The sequence below is a fragment of the Pinus tabuliformis genome, chromosome 1_2, assembly GCF_031772625.1.
Source record: "Pinus tabuliformis cultivar Carrire ecotype Pingquan chromosome 1_2, CPIR1, whole genome shotgun sequence".
NCBI classification, from domain to species: domain Eukaryota; kingdom Viridiplantae; phylum Streptophyta; class Pinopsida; order Pinales; family Pinaceae; genus Pinus; species Pinus tabuliformis.
In genome coordinates this window covers 729926783-729952442 of record NC_142298.1, presented here as the reverse complement: position 1 = coordinate 729952442, position 25660 = coordinate 729926783, and the positions used below count along the sequence as shown (strand labels likewise).

At 40.3% G+C, this 25660-nt stretch overlaps 1 protein-coding gene across 3 annotated transcripts in view; it reads right to left on the bottom strand.

Moving 5' to 3' along the window:
• Positions 1-396: 396 nt before the first annotated feature.
• The window catches only part of MEE44 (Nucleotidyltransferase family protein), a 265903-nt gene continuing 240639 nt past the window's right edge, over positions 397-25660 (bottom strand). For 2 of the 3 annotated variants that reach the window (XM_089395863.1, XM_089395861.1), the window contains one exon: positions 397-563. The gene's annotated coding sequence lies outside the window, so the exon portion shown is untranslated. Of the gene's footprint in view, positions 579-25660 lie in introns of all 3 variants that reach the window. The other variant, XM_089395862.1, reaches the window with a different exon arrangement.

The window sequence follows — 25660 nt, the reverse complement described above, 5'->3', positions numbered from 1 at the left end:
GTAAGATGTATCGCTTCATTCAAAATGCCCCAGTACCTGCCACAGGTACATTTAATAGGAAATTTAGAAAACATCTACTGTTATTTTGACAAACCACAAGCCCAAAATATGCAATTATTAAAAATCAGAAAATAGAAATATTATAGAATATTAATCAGAAACGCTTTCCTCAGATGAATAAGCCCTTTTTTTTAAAAGAAACTGTAAATGAGACATACCTATGAGTCCTCCATATCTCAAAAAGCTAACATGAAAGCGATGAGAAGAGGCTAAATAATGCCATAGATATAAATCATATTAATGTTAGACCAGCAGGTGCAGCTGTGTTCCGATCGGAGATGTCAACTGAAACAAATTCGATGGTTGTGCCTTATAAAACTGGAAACTTTCAGAGAATTCAAATTTCAGCACCTCCATTCATTTTTCTGCAGCTGTAGTGCCATTTGTTCTTTGTGGAAAACTGTTAACAGCACGGAAGTGTCACAAGGACTTCCGTATGCTGCAATAACTTAGTCGCCAAAATATATGCCACCATCCTGCTTAAGAGATGCTCCAACCTCTGACTGCATTAATCAATACTAGTCAGAGATAACAGTAGTTACTTAGTCCGGAACTTTAAGATGAAAATACTGCAAAAAGTGTATGCCAAATCTGAATTGATCTTCATGCAATTTGTTTGCAGGCATCTCATTCCATTCAACCTACTAGTCAATCATTAATTCCCAAGATATTCACAGTTTATAAGCCCACGATTGTGAACTGTTCTTATATCCATCACTATTTCAGCACAATCCATTCAATACGCATAACAATCATACTTCTAGTAGCTAGAGGAATAACTGTAATTAGAACATTCATAATAATGTAAGCAGTGATCAACATATATTAATTAAATGGTGTGCCTATATAAGAAGAGGTATGAGAAGTCTAGTGGGTTGAACCCAACCACTTTCAACGCAGAGATAGCTTAGATGGCATAGGTTTAAGCTTGGTACAATCCCTCTAGGTTAAGAGTACATGTTGTAATCCAGTGGCATTTTCCGTGGGTACCATTCACAGGATGTGACGAAGCACTTGGAGGGTTTCCCCAAGGATAGTTTTCACGTGAAAAAACAATTGTATGAAAATTATATAAATATACATCTCAACATGCAACAGAACCATTTGGCTGATTATCGATCATTTATTCTTTTATCTCCAAACATCGACACCATTTTCCCTTTATGCACAGATTTGCCATCTCTAACTCATTGAGTTTTCTAGGGCACATCTAGAAACAATTTTTTCTGCTTCAAGAGATAACTACCTCCAATGATCAATAAACATTAGTTTCACATAGCATTGAATTCAATATCATTTGAGCAGTTATACAGAAGAAAAACATCAACTACTAAACATGAAAGAGCAGTAAACTAACTATGAAACGAGTCAAGAGACACAGAAATTACGCCCGAGGCCAGGGAAAAACCCACAAGAGGAAAACCCAAAAATGCTTCCTTATGTGAGAGAGAGAGAGAGTTCCAGATTCATCAATACAACAGAAATAATGATGGCAAGATAATAGCCAAACCAGTAACGAAGATTATGATCAAGGGCCATGACAAAAACCAAACTGAAATTTCAGCCCTCACTGTAAATTTCGTTGGATCAGAAATGCACAAGACAAAATCGATTGTACAAATGAGGAGGGATGATCTCCTTTATATAGCCTTCAAGTGGGGGTCAAATGGGTGCCTCTTAGGGGCCCAGTCGACCTAAACAAAAATGAGGCCGACTTTGAAGATTTTGGAGGTAACAATAAAATTTCTAATTTTCTAATTTTCTTCATGATGAAAATACAGACCATGGCTACCATAATTTCCAACACTCCCTCTTAGCCAGGGAGGTACTTTTCATTCTCTCTCTCAAGATCAATCTTCCCGACCAGTTCATAGCTCTCACAGCATACAGCCTAAGGAAGAGAGCACAAAATACAAGTTTCTCTCTCTAACAGGATCAATCTCCCCGACCAATCCATAGGTCTCACAGCACACAGCCTACAAGAGAGATCATTACTCTAATCATAAGAAAAGATACACATCATCCAGCTCATCTCGATGCATCTCCTCGACCACAAGGTCTCACAGCACACAACGTAATGGAGGAATTATCAAATCAATGCAACTCCTCGACCATAAGGTCTCACAGAACACAGCCCGAAGGATCATCAAGTCAATGCATCTCCCAGATCACAAGGTCTCATAGCACACAGCCTAAAAGAGGAATCATCAAATCAATACATCTCTAGGACCACAAGTTCTCACAGCGCACAGCCTATGGGAGAAATCATCAATGCACCTCCTGGACCACAAGGTCTCACAGCACACAGCCTATAGGAAGAATCATCAAATCAATACATCTCCCGGACCACAAGGTCTCACAGCACACAGCCTATGGGAGGAATCATCAATGCACCTCCCGGATCACATGGTCTCACAGCACACAGCCTACAGGAGTGACAATCTTCCTGACCAATCCATTGGTCTCACAATTGCAACCTAAAGAAAATTTATCAAACATTTTAGCGAACAGCAGCATTCAATTTTCCATTCAGCTTCAGTCGGGGCTTCTCTCAGAGGAAAACATTTGAGGCTATCAGAAGACAATAATAGACTTCAGCAGTGGCTTCTTGTTGACCACACTTGTGTCAATAGTCCAAGAAGCAGGGTACAAAGCAGTGGACAAATTTTTTTCGAAGATCATTGTCATCATTCAGCATCACTTTCATCGTTGTAAACCCAAATTCTACAAAATTATTGTACATGATTCTAGTATGACTATTAAGCCATGTAACAACACCCAGTTAAGCCTATGATTTTTGTCAAAGGATTTCATCCTAGGATGTTCTTTGACCTCTCCGAATTATGTGTGTTTGTAAACACAGATAATCGGCAGAGTTTTTCTCCTAGATATACCACAAAGCTAGGGTGGAATTAGTTGACAAGGCCTTAGGTGAGTTCTTAAAATTGGAAACTAGGGCCAAATTCCACTTTAGGACAACTCATATGATGGAGATGACTATTGCATTGGATTCCTCTTTCAAAGAGGTACAATTTTGATATAAAGATCATCTCATTTTGACAAGCAGAAATGGAATTATGAATTTATTTCTCTTATGGATATTGAAATTTGATTACAAAAAAAAAAAAAAAGTTTCCTGCAATCCCTACACGATTTTAATTTCACCCTATCACTCCCATTCAGTTAAATGCCCTTTCACATAAACATACATTCAACATATAGAATTCTGGAAATGAAATTTTCACATTAAAACACATGGCACTGTCAACACATGCTGAAAATAAATATGGACATAACCAGACCAGCAACACACATAAAAATACATAGATTTTTGGTCAGCTTAGACCCAGGCAAAACCCCTTCAATCTTCTCCGAAGAAACCCTGTTAGAGAGCTCTTCAAATTTATTTATCTTTCAAGTTTAGGAAAAATACATTTGCAGCCAAAACAAAACAACAAAATACAACTTATCTCTTCAGCCCAAAACTCCTTGAAAACCGTGCCCACTTTGCCTTAATTTCTGTGCCCACTTGAAGCTTAAAATATGACTGTACAGACTATATGGATTTTTTCCCAATTTTTTTAAACTTCTCTCGAACGGCGTGCAACTCAAAGTATTCAATGTTGTTCGTACTGTACCTTCTTTTGTCTTCTATGCCTTGATTTCCATGCCCATCTTTGCCCAGAAATCACTCCTTCAGCTTGCTGCAACAAATTTCTCCTTCAAAACTTTTCTCGAGCTCTTAGCCTCCTTTCTCCAATCTGCTCGTGAAGAATGAATTGCAGTCTCTCTTTTCTTTTCCCCCTTTTGTTTCCCTAAATAACTTTTGGGCAACCCTAAGATCTAATGGCTCAGATTCATTTAGATCAAAGGATGAGAATAAATGTCCATTTAATTCTCACTTCCTATTTTTTAACTCACCCATTAAATAAAGTACCCACATTGTATTTTATGTCTAAAGTCACTTTTCACTTTATAATTTAACATTGACTTTACCAGTTATAAAGTCACTTCACTTTATAAAGTCACACTTCGGAAAATAATTATTTTGGACACTTTTCCCTAAGTAGTGACTAACCCATGGGAAACCACTTGTCCAAGGTACATTAAAAATCAACACTCCCTCTTACCGAGAAAAGTGTTTCTCACCACACCCATGTTGTCCTTGAAATGGACATGCTTGCCTCTTGGCAAGGACTTCATGAGAACATCGACCACCTACTCATCTATTGATATATACTCCAGCTTCACTGCCCCCTTCTGAACATAGTCTTTGATGAAATGATATCTGATGTCAATGTGTTTTGACCTGTCATGAAACACTAGATTCTCCATGAGTTTAATGCAACTCTGATTATCGCAATGAATAATCGCCGGCCTCAACTCCTTGTCAAATAGGCCATACAACAACTTGTGAAGCCAAATGGCCTCACAACTAGCCTGACTAGCAGCCATATACTCAACGTCAGAAGAGCTCAAAGCAACTAACGTTTGCTTTCGATTGAACCACGACCCAACTGCCGAACCCAATCCGAAGCAACACCCGAAAGTGCTTTTCTTGTCAGAAGCACAGCGTGCCCAATCTGAATCTATGTAACCTGCCAACCTCACTCCATCTCCCCGCCTATAGTCCAGACCATAATCAACAGTCCCCTACACATAGTGAAGAGCATGTTTTGCAACTACCCAATGCACCCTCCTAGGCTCAACCATCAATTGGCTAAGTGTGTTCACTACAAAGCATATATCTAGCCTAGTGTTGACTAGATACATCAAGGACCCAATAAGCTGCCTATACAATGTGGGATCCACCAAATTAGAATCTGAAAAGTGAAGCTTCTTCCAGTTGGTGATCATAGGTGTAGACATGGGTCTACAATCTGCCATGTGAAATCTGCTCAACACATCCACAGCATATTGCCCCTGCCCCAAAAATATATGCCCCTCCTCCTGCCACACCTCAAGCCCCAAAAAGTAATGCATCAAACCAATGTCCTTCATCTCGAACATCATAGCAAGATCCTCCTTGCAACCACTAATTGGTCTCTCTGCCCCAATAATGAACAAGTCATCAACATACAACACAAGAATGAGCGGATCATCCCCTACAACAATGTAGTACAGGTTCGAATCTGGATCACTCTTCGTGAAAACCCATCTACTGCAAGTCAGTATCAATCCTCGAATACCAAGCTCTCGGAGCTTGCTTAAATCCGTAGAGTGCTCGCCTTAACCGGCATACATGGGCCTCCCGCCCAAGTACCTCAAAGCCCTGTGGCTACTCAACATACACCTCCTCCTCTATAACTCCGTTCATAAATGCGATCTTCACATCCATCTCATGGATCTGCCAACCCATTTTTGTAGCAATATAAATAAGGGATTGGATAGAAGTGCACCGAGCTATGGGAGAGAAGGTCTCATCATAGTCAACTCCCTCTATCTGCAAGAACCCTCTAGCCACAAACCTCACCTTGAACTTCTTAATGCTGCCATCCGCAGCATGCTTGATCTTGTACAGCCACCTAGAAGTCACAACTAACTTGCCCTCAGGCCTAAGCACCACTTCCCAAACATTGTTCTTAATGATAGAGGCATACTCCTCCACCATAGCCTCTCTCCATACCTCTTGGCTGGCAGCCTTCCTCATAGCTAGTATGCTTAGAGTCAACAATGCTGGTAGCCTTGGCTACATAACTGCAAAACTGCTCAGGTGGCACACTCTCCCTGTTCACCCTCTTCGGAGGACCAACAGAATCGCTTCCTTCAAGGTGTCTTGAAGCCACTTGGGCCTCCTCTTCCCTGAAGAAGCTTCCCCATATCGAGCCTCATCCTTTGTTTCCCAGTCTGGTGAACCTGAAGGTTTGCCAACTGACCCTGGTGTGCCTGTACCAGCACCTGTCCTCGAAGAACCTATACTGGCGCCTATGCATGTGTCAGCTGAAGTGCCATGTGAACTTTGTACTAGTGGACTCCCTAAAGAAGTGCTCAGTGAACTCGCCACTGGTGCCCCAGATGTCACTGACACTAAAGTACCTCTTGTACCAGTCGATCTAGAACCCAGAGGTCCTGCTCCTTGAACCTAACCTCCCTGCTGAGGAGAAGTCTGTGACTCTCTCTCATCATACTTCTATTAGATCCGTGATATCCCTTGCAGCACAGATGGGGTGGGAGATTCACCAGATGGATGTCAAGACGGTGTTCTTCAACAAGGTGATAGAAGAAGAAGTATACAATGTACAACCAGAGGGTTTTGAAACACATGAGAATAAATCTCATGCATTCAGGTTAAAGAAAGCCTTGTATGGGCTTAAATAGGCACCTAGAGAAAGGTACGATCAAATTGATGGTTACTTGTAGAGGATGGGGTTCGCCAAGAGTGACGTAGATGCTAACGTCTACTATATGGTTGTAGAGAATGAGCCTCTAATCCTGGTGTTATAGGTGGATGATATTTTTCTGACAAGCTCATCAAAGATTGCAAGGAAAACCTAGCTACAGAATTCGACATGAAGGATTTGGGACAAAAGCATTATTTCCTAGGGTTGGAAGTTTGGCAGCAGAAGGGTGGGACTTTCCTTGGACAAGGGAGATACGCCGCACAGATTTTGAAAAGGTTCAAAATGCAGGACTGTAGACCTATGGCTACTCCAATGATTACCAAATGGAAGAAGATTGATGCATCCGCAGATAAAGAAGCTGATCCCACCTTGTATAGACAACTCATAGGGTCCCTAATGTATCTGGTCAATACTAGGTCGGACATTTGTTACGCTGTCAACACCCTCAGTCAGTTCATGCTAGAACCAAAGAGGGTGCACTGGGCAGCAGCCAAGCATGTTCTCAAATATATATGAGGAACAGTCAAGCATGGGCTAATGTACACCCAAGGCAATGACATCAGGCTGAGTGGGTTCACTGACGTAGTTTGGGCTGGAAGTTCAGTAGATTGGAAAAGTAACACTGGGTAGGGTTTCAACATTGTATCAGGAATGACCTCCTGGTGTAGTAGGAAACAGAAATACGTAGCTTTGAGCTCAGTTGAAGCTGAATATATGGCAGCTAGCCCAGCTTCGTGTCAAGCCATATAGCTTAGGAAATTGCGTGTGAATCTATTCAGGAGAAGGATGGAAGCAACAAATATTTTGTGTGATAACCAAAGTTGCATCAAGCTCTTTGAGAATCCAGTTTTTCATGATCGGTCAAAGCAAATTGACATCAGGTATCACTTTATCAGAGACTGTGTCCAACGAGGGGCCGTATAATTGAGGTACACTCTAACAGGAGAACAGGTGCCAGACATTCTCACCAAGGCTCTAGGAAGAACAAAGTTTGTTTATTTCAGGGAGAAGATGGGGATGGTTAAGAATCTATTTCAGTGGCAGAAGCAGATAGTATAGGGAGTTGTAGTGCAGCAATTAGTAGTGGCAGTGCTATGGGCAACATCATGCAACATATTCAAAGGGAGATGTAGTACAGATGTAGCAGTGACAGTTGCAGTGTCATGGGCAACAGTACAGGGTGCAACAGCGCAGTAGATGAGGGGTAGTAGGCAAAGCATCAACAACGCAGAGGACCAATGATGTGGATCAGTGTGATGCTTCTATTGGGAGCCATTGCTAGAACACATTCCTCGCTAAGAGGGAGTGCCGATTTTGGGTAGCATCGGATGTGATCTAGCTCTGAAATTTTGTGGAGGGGCTAATATTCATGAGATCTCCAAAACCCAAAAATTGTTTAGAGAAATTCCACCCGGATGATGAGTTATTAAAATAATTAATATTTTTAATGGGGTTCCTAAGTCTAAACTTAGGAAAATAAAAATATTAATGGGTATTAATAAAGATATGGGTGAGAAGCTTCTAAGAGACGAGGATCAAGTCTGTTTTAATCTTAGCCATTGATTAAGGACTTAATCTCAGCCGTTGATTCATCAACAGGAAAAGTATAAGAGAAGACTTGAGAGTCATTTGGAGACACACCGGGCAAATACTCAGTAACCCAAGGGAAATCGATTCTCAAGGAGAAGAAGTTCGATTTCAGAGGGAGAGTAGCAGGGTGAAGGAAGAGGAGGGTATCGACATCAGTCAAACACTGAGGAAGAGGTGACGCAGAGCATCTGAGAGACAGCGCAGAGGGAAGATCAGTGGGACAGCACAGCTAGAGACATAATCCTCACGCAGGCTGATGCAGAAGTGATGCATAAGTGACGCAGAGGAGGGTAGAGGGTCTCTAGGGTGTTAGAACTTCTTCAGGAGGAGGAGAAAAAATGTCTCAGGGGTTTTCTCTCAGAAGTGTCTCAGTATTTTGTAGAATCTTTCTTTGTAAAGGGATTGTTGTTGAAGATTAATAAATAAACCGTCATCTGCTGCACCGATTTTCCCGCATTGGGTTTTTCTGGGGACAATTGTCCAAAAATAACTGTGTTGATGTGATTGATTATTGTGCTTGTATGTCACTTTTATTTTCTCTATGCTATTATGTGATAACTGTGGTAGAATTTATCTTAATGTTTATTGAAGGGTTTTGTAAATAACTTATTGTGGAAAATAAGTAGGAGAAATAAATTAGTTACTGCAGTAGAATTTCGTGTTAGAAATTTTCACACAAACAACCACGTTTTTTGCAACTTAAGTCTCCATAACTTATGTGCTTACCATCTAGGGTTGGTCTTCTCCATTTCCACCTATGGCCACCAACATGTGTTAGATTTCCTTAAAATCTAGTAAATTGATTCACAATTTTCTAAGTGTAAAAACCCAGAAACACAAATAATTCATATTCTAGAAACTTAAATCGCAAATACATTGAGTTTTCTAACCTAATATGTACGAACGGAAATTAGAAGACAAATACATCAACACATATTGAAAACAAGATATACCCAAGAAACCCCAACCCCGGGAAAATCCTCAAGCGTTGTGTCGTTATTATTTTTCTTCAGCAAAGGATTTCTTCTGAGAATTACAACAAGGGAGAAACTTCCCTTTTATCAGAGGAACAACTGAACAATCCTCCAAGATGAATTGATCCCTCCCCCTACACACAAGATCTGCAAAATCCCTACGCAGATAAACTAAATTGTGCACATGTGCAACAACAAATCCTCTCATACCCGCACATGCAAATGGAATGACTGTGTTGGGGTTGTAAGTAAGAGCGCAACCCTCACTCAATTTCTTCTTTGATCTTGTATTATTGTGATCTGTTGAAAGTTAAACCCTCGACTCTTCCTTCGTTGATTTGACAAACACTAGTGCTTAGCTGACTTGCCACTAACTCGCTCCATCTCCTCTTATAATTTCGATCTCAACCATAATATCCCTCTCAACGACTGAGATTAAATCGTGATCAATGGTTGAGATTAAATCATAAGTTAGCTTAGGAAGTTTTTAATTTTTCAAAAGTCTAACCTTAGGATATAGTTAAATAAGTTAATATTCTACTAAGGTGGTAGTCTTCTAGGTTCTTCTACTAGTCTCAGACAAACAAAACCCTTACCTCTTGTTAAAATTGGCAACTAGGGACAAATTCCACCTTCGAACAACTCATTTGATGGAGATGATGATTGCATTAAATTCCTCTTTTCGAGAGGATCAAAATTGATATAAAGATCATCCAATTTGGACAACCAGAAGTGTGTTTTTGAATTTATGCCCACACATGGGCAAATTGTTCAGGTTGGCCACATCATCATGTAGGCTGATGAAGCCCAATGGACATGACTCTTCACCCTCAACGACTTGTATAAATACAAGTTACTTCTCAACTCATTTGGCATCATCATCACTCACACATTCCTCTCTTTCCTTCTCTCATTAGTTCGTATAGCTATTGGACAACGTCACTCTCTCACACATGTGGCAAGAACGACGAGCTTCTTCACTGAATTGTAGAGCTGAAAATTTCAGGAGCAAACCAAATTTGACTAGTGTTGACAGGGGACTCTTTGACCTATTTTGATTGCAATTTTTGGAGGGTTATTTATGTTTCTTTAGGCCGCATTTCTAGGCACAAAAATTGAGAAGATCTGGGCAATTTGACCACATATTTCAGGACAAAAGTTTTACCAAGTTTGACCATTGACTTTGTGACTGTTCTGGGCTGATTTTGACCTCCTATTCAGGTCGAGTTTGACTGAATTTGACCGAGCTTCAAACGAGACATTTTTTTGTTGATTTGACCACCGTTGACTTTTTGGTTATAGCTGAATTTGACTGCAGTTGATTGCAAATTTGACAGGGTTGTTTTGGCTGTGATTTGGCAAGTCGGTTTTGACTTTTTGTACTCTCTCTGTTGAATATTTGATATAATAATAAGAAAATTTGATCAAAGGGTTTTCCCCACATTGGGGTTTTTCCCTGGCATCCGTCAAATCTGGTGTCCTCTTCTCTTGGCTTGTCTTCTACGTCTTGTTTCATGTTCTATCCACTTTTACTGTCAATGTGATTAATGTTTAATGTGATTGTTATTGGAAAACTAAATTGAAATTGTCATTACGCTGCTAAAGGAACATTGAAGTAATTGTGCTAAACATAAAACATACCATTGTTATCTAAAATTAGCATTGTCTTTATTATTTTTCTTCAGAAAAGGATTTTCTTCTAAGAATTATGTTAAAATTGGCAACTAGGGCCAAACTTCATCTGGGCCATCTTATTAATGGAAGCTGATATTTTTCTTGGATCCCTCTCATCGAAAGGTGTAGGATTGATCTAAAGATCATCCGATTCCAATAAGTATTCATGGAGATATGAATTTATTTGTGTTATGGGACAATTCGTCAAGGTTGGCCAGCAACCAAATAAACCCCACTTGCACTCAACATTTTAGTATAAATAGAGGTGGCCTTCATGTCATTTACAACACACTTGGGATCTCTTCCTCTCTACTTGTCTTTGGGTTTTAATAAAGGAGAGATCCTAAGGGATAATGCTACCTAATCTAGAGGGCAGAAGTCGGAACTGCCGGGAACTGTCGGAACTGCCGGGAACTACCGGAACTGCCGGAACTGTTGGGAACTGCCAGGAACAGCTGGAACTGCCGGGAACTGCCGAAACTACCGGGAACAGCCGGAACTGCCGGGAACAGCTGGAACAGCCGAAACTACTGGGAACTGCCAGAACTGCCAGGAACAGTCGGAACTGCCGAGAACAGCCGAAACTGTTGGGAGCTGTCGGAGCATCTGTCTCCGAAGGAGAGCAACATGCAAAGGACAACTAACTAACATTGGGACAGTTGTATGGTACTTAACAGCAAAAACACCAAGCATGCAATGTTACAGCTAGCATGCAAGGGACAACTAGCATGCAACAACAAGCATGCTAGGGTCAACAAGCAAGCAAGGTGCAGTGAACACATAGGTCAATATGGCAACATGGTGCAACAATGGCACAATATGTAGTACAACGATGGGTATGGTCATGATTAATGAAGCATGATGAGATGCAGCATAATGATGATGGGTGCAACGCAATGAGGTGCAGCATGATGACGAAATGCAACACAACGATAGGTGAAGGAGTCACCTTGGAGAATTAGTTGAAGTAGCGTGTCTTCAACTGATCTCATGTATCATCTTCTTGGAGATGATCTATGCTCTTATCTAGATAAGTCAAAGTGTTGACTTCTGTTGTAAACATACTATCTCTCTCGCTCTCCGTTGAACTATTGAAGAACATATAAGAAGAATTGATCAAGGGTTTCCCCACATTGGGGTTTGTCCCTGGCTAGCGCCACATCTTGTGTCCTCTTGTCTTGGCTTGTCTTCTGTGATTTATGTTTATGTTCTATCTTTAGTTTACTTTAATGTTGATGTGATTGTTAATCTAGAAAAGATATTGAGCTAACTGTGAAAATTGAAATAAACTGCTCTAAGCATAGAACATACCTAAAAATTTAACATGGTATCAGAGTTGAGGTGAAGACAATGCCCAAGCAAGAGTGAAAGAGCAATCATCGAAGACAGTTGGGAAAGGACAAAAGGATCAATGGGTTCCTCATCCCTCTTTAAATTCACCGATGGTGAAGTCGAAGCAGATAATATTATCAGAATGGCGTAGCGGAAGTTTCTGATGGCCTACCTAAAGATCACTTCATTGGGAAGTCCGGATCTAAGGGTGGAAGGAAAGGCAGATGCCTTGGTTGCAATAAGTTCGGCCATTATGCGAAGGGGTGTCCGAATGGAACAGACACATCCCTTGATGAAGATAACAATCATTCCAGGGACATCTTCAATGATCAATGGAATGACAGGTAATGCAGGTCATCAAGGAAATGGCCGACTCTTCAAAGAAAGCAAGGAACCCCAGGTATGAAGAATCAAATGTTGTTTCTGATAAGATAAAGAAGCGTTATCTTGTATTGGCCCTCTCCTTCAGATTCTTTGGGAATCTGGCTTATTGATCGTAGTGCTTCAAGGCACCTCATCGGATAGAAGGGTGCTCTCTCGAATTTGGCAGAGATGGAAACAACCGTGGGACTATACTTGGAGTCGATGCCACCTACCCCGGAAAGGGTGTAGGGAATGTTACCCTTCAATTGAATGAGGTTAACTCTATTCATTTACAAGAATCTCTTTTATGTACCTAATCGCAAGAAGAACTTGGTGTCCATCTCGAAAATGGAAATCAAAGGTTTCAGGGTGGCATTCATCAATGGAAAGGTACGTGTTAAAAAATAGAATTTTCAAAGATGCTTTTTCTCATGGGTTCAAGGTTGGCAATTTGTATCAAGTTGCAGGATGATCCATTGGGGATCATGTCAATTGACATATCACATCTATAACACCGGAGGTCTACCTATAGGGCCCTACCCGATGTAAGTCAGATGGTGATAGGGATGCCTGAATTCAAAAAGGGCATGAAAGTACATGTCTGGGATGTACCGAAGGAAAATCTTACAAGGGGACCATTCCCCTCATGTAGCAGGTCCACAGGTTTGGAACAACCCGAGGGGTTTGAGATTGATGATCAGGAATTTCACGTATGCAAGTGGAAGAAAGCCCTCTATGGCTTGAAGCAAAACTCCCTGGGCGTAGTATGAGAGGATTGATAGCTGTCAGATGAAGCTGAGATTCACTAAGAGTGAAGCCGATCTAAACCATTGTTTGAAGGTTGTGGATGATAGACCTCTCATACCAGCACCTTATGAGGACGACCTATTTCTGACAGGTGCAGACCCTCTCATTTGCAGAAGTAAGAGGGAGTTGGATTCCGGATGTGGAATGATAAACTGCAAGCCTGTGACTACCTCGAGGATCTTAACTTTCAGAAGTTATATGGTAGTGATGTCAGACCAAATTTGGGAAATGCCTCTGAGTTTCATAAACTCATTCGCGTTGATGTTCTTGGTGAACTTCCGTCCAGATATATGTTTTGCAGTTAGCATGGTGAGCTCATATTTGGTTGAGCCTCATTGGATTGGTGCCAAGAATCTTCTGAGATATCTTCGGGGCACAATCTCTCAGGGATTGAGATACACTGCCAGAAATATGAAACTGCATGATTATTTGAATGCTGACTGGGCAAGCAGTGTGGAGGATCACTAGAGCACTTCTTAGTGCTAATTCTCTTTGGATTTTGCTTCAATATCATGGATGAGCAAGAAGCAGAAGTCGGTTGCTATAAACACCACCGAGACCGGATACATAGCTACAAGTATGATCTCGTGTGAAGCTACATGGTTGCAAAAGCTCTTAAGTGAGTTTTTTGTAGACATGATGAATACCACTGAGATTCTCTGTGACAACCAGAGGGGGGATTCGATTATTGAGGAATCTCGTATTCGATGATTGCTCCAGCAGATAGACATCAGATATTGCCTTATCTGGATATGGTAAGTCGATGAGCGAGGAGGCTCAATCGCATTGAGATTGATGTACAGGTCGCAAACATTTTGTAAAAGCCCCGGGGAAAGGTCAAATCTGTGACTTTCTCGAACGACTTAGAGTCATTGAGAGACCATCTTATAAGGGTCCTACATGTTGCATGCAATGAGCTCTGGGAGCTTTGGGGGGCTTGGGGTACTTACTAGAGCAACATACGACCACAGGGCAACTCACCCTCCCATGGCAGTGCGCTATGTATAGGATGACAAGTTCAACCTTCCCCTGTGATACCCGTGGCGACTGTGGAACAAGATGATTAGTTCTCCCGTGGGCCGGGATGATTAGTTCTCCCGTGGCAACTGTGGAACAGGATGATTAGTTCTCCTATGGGCCGGGATGATTAGTTCTCCCATGGAAACTGTGAAACGGGATGATTAGTTCTCCTGTGGGCCGGGATGATTAGTTCTCCCGTGGCAACTGTGATACAACATGATTAGTTCTCCTGTGGGCCGGGATGATTAGTTCTCTCGTGGCAACTGTGGAATAGGATGATTAGTTCTCCTGTGGGCTGGGATGATTAGTTCTCCCATGGCAACTATGAAACAGGATGATTAGTTCCCCTATGGGTCAAGATGATTAGTTCTCCCGTGGCAACTGTGGGGCAAGATGATTCGTTCTCTTGTCGACAGGCTATGATTAGTTCTCCCGTCGTGGCATCCTACCCATGCAATCTAGGACTCATGGGAAGTACCTCTCATCTGATCAATAAGCAGGGAAATGGCGTTAGGGACCATAGTAGTACTATCGATGGACGCATCGTTGTATCTACTGTACTCCCTATGCTAGGATGACCTCCATTGATCTAGGATCAATGAAACTGATCTGGGATCAGTATGAGTGGTTTGAGACACACTCTTGTGATATTGATTTAGGATCAATAAAACTGACTTCGGGTAAGTAAGAGTGATGTGACACACTCTCCTCAGATGAAACTGACTTCGGGTCAGTAAGAGTGATGTGACACACTCTCCTCAGATGAAACTGACTTCGGGTTAGTAAGAGTGATGTGACACACTCTCCTCAGATGAAACTGACTTCAGGTCAGTAAGAGTGATGTGACACTCTCCTCGGATGAAACTGACTTCGGGTTAGTAGAGAATGGTATGAGACATTCTCGATCAATTCTTCTTCTTCATGGTTCAGCAGAGTAGAGCTCAGTAGAGCAGAGCAGAGCAGTGCAGGGCACTAATGGCAGAGATAGTACAGTTGGACATATGGATCAGCATATGGAGTTCTCCCTAGTTGAGAGGGAGTGTTAAAATTGGAAACTAGGGCCAAACTCCATGTCGGCCATCTTATTAATGGAAGCTGATATTTTTCTTGGATCCCTCTCATCGAGAGGTGTAGGATTGATCTAAAGATCATCTGATTTCGATAAGTATTCATGGAGATATTAATTTATTTGTGGTATGGGACAATTCGTCAAGGTCGGCCAGCGACCAAATAAACCCCACTTGTGCTCAACGTTTCAGTATAAATAGAGGTGGCCTTCAAGTCATTTTCAACACACTTGGGATCTCTTCCTCTCTACTTGCCTTTGGGTTTTAATAGAGGAGAGATCCTAAGGGATAACGCTGCCCTAATCTAGAGGGCAGAAGCCGGAACTGCCGAGAACTATCGGAACTGTCGGGAACAGCCGAAACTGTTGGAACTGCCGAGAACTGTTGGAACTGTCGGAATTGTCGAAACTACCGGAACTTCCGAAATTTGTGAGAACTGCCGGAACTGCCGGGAACTGTCGGAATTGCTGAAACAGCCAGGAATAGCCGGAACAGCGAAGAACAGCAGGAACTGCCGGGAACAGCAGGAACTACCGAGAATAGCCGGAACTGTCGGGAACTGTCAGAGCATCTGTCTCCGAAGGAGAGCAACATGCAAGGGGCAACTAACTAACATTGGGACAGTTGTATGGTACTTAGCAACAAAAACACCAAGCATTCAATGTTACAGCTAGCATGCAACAACAAGCTTGCTAAGTACAACAAGCATGCTAGGGACAACAAGCCTGCTAGGGACAACAAGCATGCTAGCGACAAGCAGCAAGCAAGGTGCAGCGAACACATAGGTCAATATGGCAACATGGTGCAACAATGGCACATAATGCAGTACAGTGATGGGTACAATCATGATTAATGAAGCGTGACGAGATGCAGCATAGTGATGATGGGCGCAACGTGATGAGGTGCAGCATGATGACGAAATGCAGCACAACGATAGGTGAAGGAGTCACCTTGGAGAATCAGTTGAAGCAACATGTCTTCAACTAATCTCATGTATCATCTTCTTAGAGATGATCTATGCTCTTATCTAGATAAGTCAAAGTGTTGACTTCTATTTTAAACATACTCTCTCTCTCTCTCTGCTGAACTCTTGAAGAACATATAAGAAGAATTGATCAAGGGTTTCCCCACATTGGGGTTTGTCCCTTGCTAGCGCCACATCTTGTGTCCTCTTGTCTTGGCTTGTCTTCTACGATTTATGTTTATGTTCTATTTGCAGTTTACTTTAATGTTGATGTGATTGCTAATCTGGAAAAGATATTGAGCTCACTCTGAAAATTGAAATAAATTGCTCTAAGCATAGAACATACCTAAAATTTAACAAATTACAACAAGGGAAAAACTCCCCTTTTATCACAGGAACAACTGAACAATTTGCTTGTTTTTAGCAGAGATGTAAATAGTCACAAGATGCATTTAGAGAAGTTTTATGAGCTGGTTTATAAGCATGGTCGTTCTTTCAGATTTAGAAGAAAAATTTCAGATTGGTAAAGTCAAAATAGATTATTTGGGACTACATATGGAACAAGGACATGTAAATCTACAACCTCATGTTCTAACCCATTTGTTGAAATTTCCTGACATTATTCCATATATTAAAACATTGCAGAGATTTCTTGGTTGCTTGAATTATATAAGACAGTTTTATGAGAAACAAGCAAATGATACAAAAGTCCTTCAGAAAAGATTAAAGAAGCAAGCAGCAGGATGGACAGAAGAGATGACCAATGCAGTCAGAAGCATTAAAAGCAAAATCACAGATTTGCCAAAGCTTAAGCTGCCAGATACTAATCTTCCATTTATTCTTGAGACAGATGCTTCGGATCATACTTGGGCTGCAGTATTGTTGCAGAAGCATGGAAGAAAAGAACTGGTATGTGCCTATTCCTCAGGTACATTTGATGATACTGAAAGAAAGTATCCTTCTTCACATAAAGAGATACTAGCTGTTAAAAGAGGAATAAAACAGTTTCATTTGTTCCTAAAATGTGTCAGATTCTTAGTCAGAACAGATTTGAAACATATGAAGAGCATTTTGGCAAACAAAAGACTGCTTGAGCAAGGAAGTACCAGGCTATTGAGATGGGCATTATGGCTTGATGGTTTTGATTTTGATATAGTCTATAAATCCGGTGCTGAAAATTATCTTGCTGATATGCTCACAAGAGAAGGTTCACAAGAAATCAAAGAAATCAAAATGTTCAGGCCATTACGACAAGATGAAGCTTCAAGTTCAGTCCAGTCTAGAAGAGTCAGTCAAGTAATAGTTTGTAGTCAGTGTCATTACCATTTTTGTTGGGATTGTTTTGTAAAAAAGTTTGAGTCTTTACCGTTAAGTCTTAGGGAACTAGTTCTGCAAAAATGGTTTGATTCTGAGGATAGCATGTGGTCATATGCTAGAGAGTTACCATATAGAGAGAGACCTTGGAGAGTTTATTATACCTTGTCTAGAGAAGCAGAGCCTTCATATCTTGCATTCATCCAAAACACTGACTGGACATGGCATGATTACTTTACCATTCATCAGAAAGCCAGGATACATGGGTCTGTCAGAGTCATATTTTTTGCTATAAATATATATAGTGTTGTCAATTGGTGGAGTCCTTGGTTCAAAATATTTTTGGTCAAGTATATGCCAAGAGTCAATTGGATGTTAGAACATGATACTAAGTGTACACTTAGTACTCTAATGTGGGAATTGCATATAGCTGCTCAGAATGATTATGTCATAGAGTTCACATTAGTTCATCAGGATTCAATGGTAGTTGCAAATGAAAGAGACCAATCTTTTAGTGTCTTTGTAAGTTTCCAAGGTAGGATTTCTATCAAAGAACAATATTGGCCTCAAAATCTATATTCATTCCCATTTTATTATTGTTTCAAAGAACAAGATCCCCCATGGTTATACATTCCTAATGATGTTTTTGCCCCTGAGTTAAATGGCTTAGTAGATTATTATCAAGAAAGGGATCCTCATCATCAACATGATCATGAAGAAAGGGCAAACAGTGACTGATTGCAAAAGATCACTCTAATGAAATCTTTGCAAATCACCTCTATTGAAATGGAATAATTGCTTTTGGTTTCCGTGGGATTTGGTCCAGTTAAAAATCTCCACTGTGTAAATATTTTTGTAAAAAGAGCCGATGTCCTAGATTCCGGCCATTCTGTTGATAGGATTTGTTTTCCGTATGTCAAGATTCGGTCCCCATATGGCCTAGCCTCTAAGGGACGAGATAACAAGTGGTTGTCCCCACTTGCCCGAATCTTTACTTTTAGTACATTTCTTTAGTCAGTTCTTGCTTCATGTACATCTCATTATTGTACTCCTACATTCGGACTATGATATCTTGCATGATAATCTAGCCGAAAGGAGATTCTTTTGGTTTCCAGTTTCCAGTAAAAGTTATGACCGGATAACCGGTTCTAAGGCTATATATTGCTGAGCCTTGCATTGTAAAGATCATCCGAAAATTAATGAAGAATTGCTCTGGCCAAGTGTTATGTGTTGTTATCTGAGTTTCATTCTTATTTTCTGGTTTTGGGTATTGCCCTCACTCAACTTCTTCTTTGATCTTGTATTATTGTGATCTGTTGAAATCCTTAGTTGTTCCTTTGTTGATCTAACAAACACTGCTTGTGCTCAACCGACTTGCCACTAACTCGCTACATCTCTTCTTATAATTTCGATCTCAACCATAATCTCCCTCTCAATGACAGAGATTAAATCGTGATCAATGGTTGAGATTAAATCATAAGTTAACTTAGGAATTTTTTAATTTTTCAGAAGTCTAACCTTAGGATATAGTTAAATAAATTAATATTCTGCTAAAGTGGCAATCTTCTAGGTTCTTCTGCTAGTCTCGAACAAATAGAACCCTTACTTCTTTACTCCAATCAACAACATGATTATACTTAGTGAAAGACTTTAATCTATTACATTTCCAATCTTACCAATAAGAAAAGAAGGCCAACAACCCAACTTGATGGAGTTAGGGATCAAACTTTGAATTCTCTCAACACTAAAATTATCATGGTTGAACAACCTAAACTTTTTCTTTAACTCTAGCCATGGAAGGCAATCCCTCTAATGGCTTTCATTGAGATATTTAACTTGTTACCTCCCCAAATGTACCATGCAAAACTTGCAATTATCCACCAAGGTTGAACAAGACACTTGTTCAAATTTCAAGTTCAGAAGCCTCGTAGGACAATTTGGCCCTTTCCTCTCGTTTTCTTCTCTATGCAACTTTCGTACCCCATGGGAGAATTATAATAAATTATCTTAGCATGATTAACTTATGCAAAAGACTTAGCTCCCTGGGACATAGTTATTAGGGAATTTATTCTAGAGTGTTTGTTGTACTTGGTTAATTATTTTGTACTTTTAGCGATTAATAATTTCCTAAGTCTTTTCACTTATACCTACAAAGTCGGAGTACATTCTAATGGCTAGGCCTTAGTGGTGTTGTCTAAGTCTAAAGTCAATGTATATTACCATGTTACTCACTATCTAGAGTCTTACTGAATTGCATTTAGATTTTTCTAGGATATATTTTATAAAAAAAAAACGATCCCCGCAAACAAGAAATTTCCTTTTAACATTTATGTAATAATTAAAAATTTAGTACTAGGAAGTCTCATATGCCTTGGGAGTACTCGTTGTCTAACTCAGAGTCCCCACTTTACCTTAGTACCCCCTTTTTGAGAGAAAATATTAATTTTTCCTAGTGAAAATTAATTATTCACTCAAACAGATGAACAAAATACCTTTTTCTAAGTTAAAAAGTTCCCTTCCTTTTTAATTAGAAAAACATTTCTTCTTTTTATAGGTGAGAAAGGTTCCTTTTTTTCTAAGTTGAAGAGTTTCCTATTTTTCTAAGCGGAATAGTTTCCTCTTTTCTAAGTGAAGAGTTTATTTGGAAACTATTCTTTGGAAACTCCTCCCTCTTGGTCTATAAAACAAATCACTCTCCTCCATTTCAAAAAGAGTTAGAGAGTAAGAATGGAAAAGAACATCGCTAGCATTTGTGATTGTTCTTATCATTTGGAATAAAAGGCTTTGAACGCAAACAATGGTGTACAAGCTTTGTGTGGATGCTTGACGTTTAACTTATGAGGTAACCTTGCTTTTTGTTTATATTGCTTTCAGCTTTGTTATAGGCATTTGAAGGGGTATTGTTACCCAGTATGAATAGATTTGTAAAAGTTGCTTATTTGTTAGATCTATTTCTTGCTATGTTGCAGGAAATGTGGGCCATGGTGGTGTTTTGTCCCAATTTTGGGCTTGAAACGCAATCCATACAGGCCTGAAATGCATTTTAGACAATACAAACACGTTTCCCTATTGGAAAATGTAACTAGTTTCGGTCTTCATAATTGTCATTGTAATCATGTCAGTATGTATATCTTATGTTACAAGGAAAAGAACAAAGAAAATTATTTTTTTAAAATGGGTTTCATGCTTCATTTCATTGGTCATCTAGGTCAAGCATCTTCTTCATGCTTCTAGGGTTTTTCATGTCAAAAGAATATTTTTCTTGAATCAAAAGAGTCCTTGTAAATTGTATAAAACTTTATTCGGCAAGTTGTAACATGTAAAAGATATTGATTTTGAGTCTAAAAGGTCCTATGAGCCTCCAAGCACAAGTCGGCCCTGGCAGTGGCAAGTCAACCTAGAGAAGGGTATTCGACCTCATGGAAAGGCCATATATACAAGCAGCTTCGACCTCCTTCATCACTAATTCGATCATCTCAAGAAAGAAGTTCGATCTGAAGCAAGGAACATCAAGGACGCTAGAGCAAAGGTCACGGAAGCTAGAAAAAGTCAAGAAGAACAAGGAAAATCTGTTTTTGGGTCATATTCTCTCACATGCAAAGGATCTAAGGTTTTTTGATGTTGCTACTAGGCCGAAATTTCAAACCTAATTGTAGGTCTGAAATTTTGCAAGAAGGACAAGAATTGGAGCCTAAAGTATTCAATAGAAGAATCAAGTTAGAATGAACGAAGGAGGCCTAAAATCTACCGACAAGTTTGGTGCTAGGGTTTTGGCAAGGCCGAAGAATTGTAGAACGAGTTGCAAATCCGAGTTACTGTCAAAAGTTGGATTAGGGGTTGATTTGAAGGAAATTGACTCTGATTGACTTTGGAAGATTTTGACTTATTGCAAGGGTTTTATTGAAGGGTTGACTTGGTGCTTGGAGGAGGACTTGGTCTAGCGTTTTGGGTATTGGTTTTCTCATTTGTAGTTGATTCTATAAGAAGAGGAGAGATTCTTTCCAAGTTTTCCCCTTGGAGGGGTTTTTCCCTGGCTTGGAGCCTAATACTTGTGTCCATTATTTTTATTGTTTTTGCTCTTGATAATTGTTTGATGAAAAGATTTGATAAACAAACGAAATAAGATAACTAAAGTTCTCGAGCAATTATTAAGGTTAAGGAGAAATTGAATTAATAGTTGTCCTATTGCATTCTCCAACATTCATGAGGCGAAAACACGGCCTATACAACCTAAAACGCATTTCCGCTCAAAAAAATGTCTTTTTTTTTTCGGTTTTTGTTTCTTTTTCTCTTCCCCCCACACCCCCTCAAGCACTAGGATCCAAACGCACCTAAAACAAGACCTCTGAATCAAGAATATAATCAAACTCCACACCCAACCATATATATATATATCTATATATATATATATATATATATATATATATATATATATATATCGTGTTCCCCATTTCCAAATTTTGGGGGGGGTCACGTTTCGTTCTCGTATATCTTCAAATTCAAGATTATATGTGCTTTTAGTTTGATTAGCATATTTTCTAGATTTCATGTGTAGTAAACAACTATCTCTTAACAAAGTTTCTTGGCAAGAATTTTTTGTAAGCTTTATAAGCACCTCGATTTGGAGAAGTGAATCACTTTAGCTAAATGCTCCATTAACTTAAAACCATAAGAAGCAATATCCCACCATGCTCCAACAAGAGGCTCCATTGCCCAAGGAACCCCTCCTACAAGCTTCTTCCTCTTCTCTTCTAAGCTAAAATCTCTAAAATCTTTTCCAGTTACTTTTCTAAGCTATCATTGATATATTTGGAAAATCTTAGTGTCAATCATTTGTTGTTCCAACAACAAATATCAAGCATTTAACAGAGCTAACTTTAGTTAGCCCTTACTTGGTTGTTTAGACTAGATTTTCTCATTTTTTGAATAAGTTTTCACTTGGAAAATTTCTGATTTTGGGACAAAATTTTGCAAGTGTTCCAAAAGTAATTTGGGGCATCTTTCACCATTAGTAGCTTGTTATTTTTTGCAGGTTTGCGAACATACAAGGGGAAGTGTTGCCCAAATTTTGGTGATTTAGACCATCTGGGTGGTAATTTTAGATAACAATGGTATGTTCTATGCTTAAGAGAAATTTTACTTCGATTTTCTTATTAGCCCAATATCAATATCCAGATTAGCAATCACATCAACATGACAGTAAGATGCAGATAGAACATAAACAATAACAGTAGAAGACAAGCCAAGACAAGAGGGCACAAGATATTGCACTAGCCAGGGACAAACCCCAATGTGGCAAAACCCTTTATCAAGTCTTCTAATTATTTTTCAGAAGTTCAACACACAAAAAGAGAGAGAGAGTACAATATGCAATATTCACTTGCCCAAATCACAGTGAAATCTGTCCCAACAAACAACAGCTAAAAAAAGCCCTAACCAGAAAGTCAATGTTGGTCAACAGGGCAGAAGTTGACCTCCAAAACAACTCGGTCAAACTTGGCCAACTCAGCCTCCAACAGCTAGTCAAATTAGCCCCAAAATAGTCCAAAAATATCCATTCAAATCTAGTCAACAAAAGTCAACGCTGCAGCAAACCCTTCTACAATCAACGTTGGTCAAACAACCTCGATTTCTGTGCCCAAAAATGCGGCCTACCCAAACAGACATCTCCCTTACAAAAACATAGTCAAAATAGGTCATGACTGGTCAAAACATCCGTCTTGCAACTTTGGTCAACATTGGTCAACACAAGGACAAAAACCCTTCTTCACACATGTGGAGAGTTGCCTCAAAAATCCATACCCAATCAACAAAGGAGAGAGAAGAATGTGAGTGAGTGAAGTGTCTAAATGAGGAGGAGGCACCTTGTATTTATATGCAAATGTTCAAGATGAATAGACGTGGTTGTTGGGCTTCTGAGCCTACATTAATTTGTTGGTTGACCATGACAATTTGTCCATAAACAAAATAAATTCATAATTCCATTTGTACATGTCATAATGAGATGATCTTCAGATCAATCCTACACCTCTTGGAGAGAGGAATCCACTAAAAATATCAGTTGCATCATATGAGTTGTCCCAGGTGAAGTTTGGCCCTAGTTGCCAAATTTAACACTCCCTCTCAACTAGGGAGAACTTCACCTGCCAAATTGTCTGATAATATCTACCATACATGTCTCTGCTCTGCTCTGCTGAACCATGAAAAAAGAAGAAATGATCGAGAATGTATCATACCATTCTCCATTGACCTGAAGTCAATCTCCAATAATAGAGAGTGTGACATACCACTCTTAACTGACCCGAAGTCAGTTTCCATTGATCTCAGATCAATATCAAACATCCTAGCATAGGGAGTACGGTAGTACACGATGCGTCCATCGGTAGTACTATGGTCCCTATCCTCATTTCCCTACTCATTGGCCAGATGAGAGATACTTCCCATGAGTCCCATACTGCATGGGTAGGATGTGCTAGCAGGAGAAGGTCAACCACTCATCCTGCTCATATGCCATAGGAGAAGGTGAACCACTCATCCTATGCATATCTCAACATGGGATATCACATGGGAAGCTGAACCACTCACCCTGTACATCGCGCACCATTAGAGGAAGGTGAACCACTCACCCTATGGTCACTCATCGCTCCAAGAAGTACCCCAAGCCCCCTAGAGCTCCCAGAGCTCAACATCCATCTCACACGGGACCCTCATAAGAGGGTCTCTCCTGGACTCCAAGTCATTCACGAAAGCTTAGGAATTTGACCTTCCCCAGGGGCTTTGTAAGAATATCAACCACCTGATCATCAGTCCCGATATGACAGAGCCTTATTGCTCCCCATTGTACCATATCCCAGATAAAGTGGTACATGATATCAATATGCTTGGAGCGGTCATGAAACACGGGATTCTCAAAAAGACGAATCCCACTTTAGTTGTCACAATAGATCACGGTGGTATCCAACACATGTCCAAACAGCTCACTAAAGAGCTTCCTCAGCCAAATAGCTTCACAGGAGGCCTTACTAGCAACAATGTATTCAGCCTCAACAGTGCTCCATTATATCGAAGCAAAACCTAGAGAGAAGCAACATCTAGATGTGCTTTTGCGATCCACCACACTACCAGCCCAGTGTACATCAGAGTAACCATGGAGCCTCACATTCCCGGCAGTGTATCTTAGTCCATAAGTGATTATGCCCCGCACATATCTCAAGAGATCCTTGGCAGCAATCCAATGTATGTGATGAGGCTCGACCATAAATTGACTCAATGTATTCACTGCAAGTCTGCAAAACATATATCTGGACCGGAGTTCACTAAGAACATCAAGGCCCGCACGAGTTGATGATACTCATAAGGATTTCCTAAATCGGACCCAACAACACTTCCACATAACTTCTTAAAGCTAAGTTCCATCGGAGTAGTCATGGACTTGTAGTCCACCATCCCAAATCTTTCAAACAGCTTCACGATGTATTTTCCTTGAGAAAGGAAAATCTCACCTGGCTTTTGCCAGACCTCCAACCCTAGGAAGTAATGCATCAATCCTAGGTCCTTCATCTCGAATTCGGAAGCCAACTCCCTCTTACATTGATGAATAAGAGGTTCTGTGTGAAAATTCTATCACTGCAACAACTAATTTACTTTTCCTACTTATTTCATCATAAGTTATTCATGAAATTACTTCAACAAACATTAAAATAAATACTGATACAGATATCACATCGTAATACAGAAACAAAAATATGCACACATTGACACAGTATTTTGGACTAATGTCCCCAGAAAAACCCAATGTGGGAAAACCGATGCAGCAAGGGAGGATTTTATTATTCAGCAACTTTCTTGTACAACAGGGTGCCAAACTGGCTTACCCACAGATAGACAAACTTCTAGCACTTTCCTAAACCCAGCGTAGGCCCTTCTGACCTCTGCTACAGCCTAAAACCCTCTGCATCAGCCTACTGAGGCTCTGTGCAACCTCTTTGGGCTTCTGCTTGACATCTGCAGCCTCTGCATGGATGACGCAGGCCCTTCTGGCTCTGCGCAGTCTCTGTTGCCTCTGCGTGGCTTCCTCTGGCTCTGCATCTGCCTCTTCTGCAGTGATCTCCCCTCTCTCTGTTTTGTACTTGTTGCCTCCTCACTGCTCTCTAG